Genomic DNA, 8,092 nt, shown 5'->3' with positions numbered 1-8,092 from the left:
CTTTGGGACAGGGTCTATTTAAACTGAATTTTATCAATGACAAATATTTGGTCATCCTTTCATCCTTCTTACATCCAGGGGTTCCAGCGCCCCCCCCCCCCCATGTCCTTTTTTCGTGGTTTGAGCCAACATAATGCGCCACTGCAATTTATTATAAACCACCAACCTCCAGGATATGAAGTCCATTATGTCTAAGAAAATAAAAACCAAGCGGTTATTGCAACAATGATCTTCACAATTGCGGTTCTCATGTCTATGTCAATGACAGGTCCTCTTTATGATTATACAGTGTATCATAACACCATTTTATTTCACAGGAGCGTTATACACATCGGGGACATAAATAAGGATTCTCCTTCTTATTCTGCACGCTCAGCAGCAGGCTGGCCAGAGGACACACTGACATCCTTTTGTAGCCTTCTTGACCTTCTCAACATGGCAGCCGACGGCGGGACGAGCCGGAAGAGGCGCACAGAAGGATGACGTAACGCTCCCTCGCCAGCGTTGCGATGCCAGTCACGGAGCGGGTGGGCGGGGTGGAGCCGGATGGGTGGAGGCTAGTAGTGGACGGGGCGGGGACAAGGGTGTACGGTGTCCCAGCTGGGACATTCCGCTCGGCTGTGGAAGGCGCACGTCACAGCCCGATCCGCTCTCCGCCCTGGACCGGAGTGAGGGGAACAGGGACAGCGGAGCAGGTGAGACTGAGGGTGGGGTGCACGGTGATGGGGGAGCCGGAGGCGATCAAATGATGTTACCCATCACATAAGCAGATACCCAGCCTGGTCACAGTACAGCGCCTTGGGGGAGGGGGGCATTCTATCGATAGCGGGGCACAGTACTGGGCACTGCCACCCTATGACATCAGTACTATGCCGATCACTGCCTGTATATTTACACTATAATGGGCACTGCCAACCTTTCATATATACCATACTGGGCACTGCCCAGCCTGTCATATACTATACATTGCCAGCCTTTCATATATATACTATACTTGGCATTGTCAGCCTGTCAGATTTACTATACTGGGCATTGCCATCCTTTCATATATTCTATACTGGACATTGCCAGCCTGTCAGATTTACTACACTGGGCACTGCCAACCTGTCACATACTCTATACTGGGCACTGCCAACCTGTCATATATACTATACTGAGCACTGCCAATCTGTCACATACTCTATACTGGCCACTGCCAACCTTTCATATATATATACTATACTGGCCACTGCCAACCTTTCATATATACTATTCTGGGCGCTGCCAACCTGTCATATATGCTATACTGAGCACTGCACTGTCAACTTTTCAGATACGTTATACTGGGCACTGCCAGCCTGTTCATAATTCTACAAGGGCACTGCCAGTCTGTCATATATATCCTACATTGGCCACTGGCAGTGTGTGTGTGTGTGTGTGTGTGTGTGTGTGTGTGTGTGTATGTGTGTGTGTGTGTGTGTGTATATATAATATACACACATACATACACTGTTCTAGGTACTGCCACCCATACATATATTATACTATAAAGAGAGTACTAGCCTGTTTTATATACTATACTGGGTACTGCCAGTTTGTCTATACTGGCCACTGCTAGCCTGCCATATATACTTTACAGGGCACTGCCAGACTATGCCATGTATACTATACTGAGCACTACCAGCCTGTGATATATGCTGGACAATGCCTACCTGCAACGTATATACTATACAGGGCACTGCCAGCCTATGACGTATATACTATATAGTCCAATGCCACCCTGCCTTATACAATGCACTGGGCATTGTCAGACTGTCATTTTATATGTGGTACCGCCGGTCTGTAATATATATTATACTGCTGGGCACTGCCAGCCTTTCATATGTACTATATGGGGCAATACTAGCCATTTTAGATAATGTTCTAGGGAAATCTAGCCTGTCATATGAAATATATTGGGTACCACCAGCTTTATATAGTGTGTGTGTGTGTGTGTATAATAAATATATATATATATATATATATATATATATATATATATATATATATATATATATATATATATATATATATATATATATAAACACACACCTATACTAGGCCCTGCCAGCCTATCATATTTACAGTATAAGCTCAGCCAGCTGGTCATATATGTTTTACATGGAACTGCCAGCTTGAGATATACACAACACTATCTGCCAGGCATATATGCTATACAGGACACCATCAGCTGGTCATATATATTATACTGGGCGGTGTCAGCCAGTTATCAATACTATCCTTGGCATGGGTGGCTTCTGATATAGTGTACCGTAATGGATACTGGGCACCCCCATATTTATGCTGTTCATGGCACTGACAGCCTTTTTCATACATTATAATGGCCGCTGAAAGGGCAAAGTGTGCATTTTACAGGGTGCTGCCAACTTGTTGGTACACTTTGCTTTGATTATAATGGGCATTATTACCAATTTGTGAAATGCATTATACTGAATACGGCCAATCTGTGGTTTACATTGCAGAGGCTACCAGCCTTTAGATGTCATGCTGGCATTTATATTCCACGATATGCAACACACTTGTTATTTACATGATTCTGTAGATTTATATATATATAAAAAAAATACCCATTATTTTAGGCATTTCCAGTCTGTGATACTATTCTAAATTCTCCACAGTTACGTACATCATAATGGGCACTGATCAGTAAGTGGCTTAGGGCACTGCCCAGCAATGACAGATTTCATCCTGAGTGCTATCATAGCTGTGTTTTGTCACTTCTGCATCTGCCAGTAGTTATAATGGGCAATGCCAGGCTGGGTTAATTTTGGTGTTGATCAGAAATATATTGGGCTCTGCTCTGTACTTCACATGCATTGTGAATGGCCCTGCCCGGATGTGATACAAGCTGTATGGGTTTTGCCAGCATCTTGATATAGTTTATTTTGGGCATAGTTAGACTTCTCAATGGGTTATTCTGGGCACTGTCAGGCTCTGATATGAAGTATTCTTGGGGCTGCCGTGTTCTGTTATGTCTGACTCCACTTGGCTTGTTCCATCTAAAGGAAACCAGTCCTGACTGGGCTTATGTGAGGATCTGAATATTCAGTTTAAAGATACTATATTCATGCAGGCTTCCATATGAAAGATGTATGTAAATTCAGCTTCATTTACTTTGTCAGTATGTTCCTTTTCAGCTGGTATCGGGGGGTCCAAAAAAAAGCATTTGAATTTTTGATATTAGCTACTTGAGCAAATGTAGGAGCTCACAGACTGTCTCCCAGCCCCTGAGTGGGCAGCATGATGTTGGATTTTATTATATAGGAACATGGAGGGGAGGGGGGGGGGGGGGAAACAGGGCACATTCAGTCCACAAATGCAAGCAGATGGTGAATGTGGTGTTGGTGGGGGTTATAATGTTACTAATAGTAAATCATTTTTAAAAGGGAAGTGTTGGATTTGAAAAAAAAACGAGCGCACATACTCGCCCCCATGCAGAAACATCTGTGTGATACTTACTGAAGTTGTTCCACGTTGGCTCTAACACCGAGAACTGATCGATCGCATGGCTGCTGATCACTTAGTTTTCAGTCTGCTCAGTGTGGAAAGCAGTAACTGTCATTTACCGATCTCCACTCTGCCCCTCCAGTGCTCACTGAAGCATCGGGCTGGAGAGATTGAGCCAGCTGCCGATAAGGCATCTAGGTGGATCCCAACAATATTGTTGGGATCCTTCCAGAACCTGGAGCAGCTCTGCCACATCTACTGAAAGCAGGCAATAGCCCACTGTTATCTGACTCTGGGTCACAAAAGTAAGTGCACTCCTGTGACCCACAAGAGAAGTATGGTCATACAGGAATACAAGCCAGTACGTTTCGAGGATCTGTATTCCTTTTATCAAAGAAGACCAAGTCTGTTGTAGCCATAATAGAGGATGCAAATTCTAGAAATGCATTGGGCTTTTTTTTTTTTTTTTTGAGACTCTACATCCCCTTTGATTAAACGCAGATGAAGTCTATTGTAGCCTGATGAAGCAGACATACAGTAGATCCTTGAAACACATTGGCTTGATTCACAATCCCCAACATTATACCTTCTGAATCCTCATAAGGACGGTATAACCCCTCTAATTCAGAATGGGGCACCTGCTTTTTCAGTCCTCCTGTTTTTGCCTTTTACACTGACAGGCGTCAGATAATTATGAGTTAATCTATGTCTTTCATATGTAATTGTCTACCATTATACTAATGTAAGTCTGGGTAATTTTTGCAAAAGTCCAGTTATGAGTGGTTCTCTTTAATTTCAGAGAATACTCTATTCCTATTGCCCATAGGTGGATCAAAATTCAGCCAGGATGGACACTGTAGTTTTACAGAAGTTGCTCTATCAGTTGAATTATGTACAACAATCCCCCTGGAAAATTTCCTCTTGATAGCCTCCCCACTGTTTGAATACAATGACACAGCGGAAAGGATTCGGCCATTCACTTCGAATGTGTAAATGGGGGAGTTGGGTCAGTTTTTTTTTTTTTTCTTTAAACCCGTTAAATAAAAATAAAAAAACAGACTCCTCTATGGCCAGGTTTTGTCTTGCCAAGCTGTGCTGAAGTTCTGAAGGGAGGGCTGCATCCCACATACAGCTTTGCTCTGTGTGGGTTCCTGTTGAATGTTACCAGAATGCTATGAGTAATTCACAGTGGGCACTGCCAGCCTGATATAGGTAATTGTATGTAATCACTGTGAGGTTATAATATTGGAATTTCAGAAATAAATCATACTATGATGCTGGTATCATCAAGCCTTGACTGTGATTAATTAGAATGATTGATCAGTTATCAATAACGGTCCATGATTTTGTACTGCCATATAAAATATACTGCCTACCCAGATATGTTTCACTCACACACACACACACACACACACACACACACACACACACACACATCATTATGATGACCCCCCTTATATTCAGTAGGTCCCCCTTTGCTACCAAAACAGCCTTTACCCATGCGTCATGGACACCCACCCCCAGACATCTAAAAAGGTATGTTGAAAGTGTATGAAATCTGGCACAAAGCTGTCAGTGGATCCTTTAAGTCCTGTGGGTTGTGAGGTGGGACCTCCATGGATTGGTCTTGTTTTTGCGGCACATCCCACAGATTCTAGATGGATTGAGATCTGGAGAATTTGGAGGTTAAGTCAACACATCAAACTCTTGTGTTCCTGTGCATTATCCTTCTAAAAGAAGCCACTGACACCAGAGAATACCTTTTCAATAAAGGGATGTACTTGGTTAGCAACAATGTTTAGGTAGGTGGTACGTGTCAAATTAACTTCCACATGAAAGGCAAGACAAAGGTTTCCTTCTTCCCATAGTGCATCCTTTTGCCAGGATCAGGCAAAAGAAAACATAAACCATATGACGAGACCATCTTCCTCCATTGCTGCTCCATGGTCCAATTCTGATGCTCATATTTCCATTTTTAGGTTCTTTTGGCTGTGGACTCAGGTCAGCATGAGAACCCTCACATATACGACAAACAGCGATGCCCATTTTTTTGTTTTCAACACGTCAACTTCATGGACAACATGTTTACTTGCAGTCTATGTGCCATTGATTATCAGATTTTCAGATACCATCGTAATGACATAATCAATGTTATTCACTTTACCTGTCAGTGATCACAATGTTACGGCTGAACAGTGTGTGTGTGTGTGTGTGTGTGTGTGTGTGTGTATAGAAAATATATTCTCTACACACACTATATTACCAAAATTATTAGGACGCCTACCTTTAAACGCACATGAACTTTAATGGCATCCCAGTCTTAGTCTGTAGGTTTCACTAAAGACATGGATGACTGAGTTTGGGGTGGAGGAACTTGACTGGCCTGCACAGACTCCTGACCTCAACTCCATAGAACACCTTTGAGACCTTGAGCGGAGACTGGGAGCCAGGCTTTCTCATCCAACATCGATGTCTGACCTCACAAATGTAGAAGAATGGTCAAACATTCCCATAGACCCACTCCTAAGCCTTGTGGACAGCCTTCCCAGAAGAGTTAAAGCTGTTATAGCTGCAAAGGGTGAGCCAACTCAATAATAAACCCTATGGACTAAGACTGGAATGGCATTAAAGTTCATGTGTGTGTAAAGGCAGACTTCCCAATACTTTTGGTAATCTAGTATGTGTATACATGGCTGCAAGGACCTTAAACATACAGCAGGTTGCTTTGCCACTAGTGTCCCTGCATGTCCCTAAACCATTATTCCTGACATCTTCCTTAACTCTGTGTGCTAGGTAAACGCTGGTGACTGCGTATATAAAAGGCCTCATGCCCACTGGGCATTTTGCTAACTGTCCTAGACTCATTTGCTCCTGGCAGCAGCATTTTGCTTGAAAAAACACTTAGCACTTGTAAACTCGTTTAACGTATTTAGGCATGTCAAGCGGTTTGGTGTTAATTAATTTCATTGGCCAGAATAATAATATATTATGCCTATTGAAATGAATTAACACTCAAGCGCTGAACACGCCTACCGTTTAGACACATCTTATTTTTTCTGCTAAAACTCTGCTGCTCCTGGGCACACTGGCTTTGGGTGTTTTATTTATTTAATTATTATCCTGCCTCTAAGCTCATCTAAACATCTATGTGTGCATGCACCTGCGTTATCGGCAAAACTAGTTGAATACGGTGTAAGATGTCCAGGGTAGGGGCACAATGGAGAAAGTTTTGCAGAAAAAAAATCACTATTAAATGTGGCACTGAGAGGACATAAATTATAATATAAAATGACAAGAATTTTATTAACAGGTTGTATAAAATTATTGCACATGGTAATCCATAAAAAAACTTGATGGGACACATATGCAAAATCCATATATGTATCATATGACCCCTAATTTTTGTTACAAAAATTAGGGGTCATGTGATATATATACAGGCGGTCCCCAGGTTCCAAACAAGATAGGGACTGTAGGTTTGTTCTTAAAGTGGAGGGCCACCCTAAAAAAAAAAAAAAAAAAATTTGAAAATGTTTTTTTCTCCAGGACGGCACCCTGAGAGATGACTGGTCCACCTGACAGGAAACACAATCAAAGAGGTTAAAAGCCCCCGCCCCTCCCCGTGCTCCTCAGTTTTGATTGTGTTTCCCCACAGCAAAACCATTTGTTATTTTTTTCCTAGAGCCGAAGCCTGGGGCTGGTGGTCTCCCCCTGGGAGTCGGACCAAATGCCTGGGAAGCCTCTGGGTCCGGCAGGATGTTCTCATCCTTCCTGGGGGGTTCCCCTATATTTTCTTAGATTCATTGGAGATCATAGGCAGCGCTGTTGCATACCTAGCGGATGCGGCCGTGGAGATGGTGCGCACAACCGCCAAGTCCGGTGCCTTACTAAACTTGGCTCTTTTCGTGGCCCCCAGGCAAAGAACCGCTTCTCGGAGAAAAAGGTCTCCCCTAATAGACTTTGGGGGGCTGGGAAGGACAAGCAGAAGTCCGGCATTCTCTTTTCCAGCCAGAAGTCGGGCGACAAGACCCCCAAATGACATTCCAGTGGGGGGAAGACTTTCCCACTTTGTCCCTCAGTGGGAAAGGGTCACTCAGAGCCCCCATATTCTACAGATCATAAAAGAGGGTTACAGATTAGAATTTCTTTCCCGGGCAGGAGGTCATAGTGCCTGTTCCAGAGGGCCAGCAGGGTCAGGGGTTCTACTCCCACATACAGTGCATTGCTAAAGTATTCGGCCCCCTTGAACTTTTCAACCTTTTGCCACATTCCAGGCTTCAAACATAAAGATATAAAATTTTAATTTTTTGTGAAGAATCACCAACAAGTGGGACACAATTGTGAAGTGGAACGAAATCTATTGGATTTTTGAAACTTTTTTTAACTAATAAAAAAATGAAAAGTGGGGCGTGCAAAATTATTCGGCCCCCTTGCGTTAATACTTTGTAGAGCCACCTTTTGCTGCGATTACAGCTGCAAGTCGCTTGGGGTATGTCTCTATCAGTTTTGCACATCAAGAAACTGAAATTCTTGCCCATTCTTCCTTGCAAAACAGCTTGAGCTCAGTGAGGTTGGATGGAGAGCGTTTGTGAACAGCAGTTTTCAG

General features: G+C 43.1%; 1 protein-coding gene across 17 annotated transcripts in view; it reads left to right on the top strand.

Moving 5' to 3' along the window:
- The first annotated feature begins 572 nt into the window (after positions 1–572).
- Positions 573–8,092, top strand: part of ERC1 (ELKS/RAB6-interacting/CAST family member 1) — a 430,374-nt gene continuing 422,854 nt past the window's right edge. For all 17 annotated transcript variants that reach the window (XM_077468912.1, XM_077468911.1, XM_077468908.1 and 14 more), the window contains exon 1: positions 573–695. The gene's annotated coding sequence lies outside the window, so the exon portion shown is untranslated. The remainder of the gene's footprint in view (positions 696–8,092) is intronic.

The sequence above is a fragment of the Lithobates pipiens genome, unplaced genomic scaffold (genome assembly GCF_037356315.1).
Source record: "Lithobates pipiens isolate NorthernLeopardFrog02 unplaced genomic scaffold, aLitPip1_a1.2 Scaffold_8, whole genome shotgun sequence".
Taxonomy (NCBI): domain Eukaryota; kingdom Metazoa; phylum Chordata; class Amphibia; order Anura; family Ranidae; genus Lithobates; species Lithobates pipiens.
Note: the sequence above shows the minus strand (reverse complement) of the source record. Positions and strands in the feature narration are given on the sequence as shown.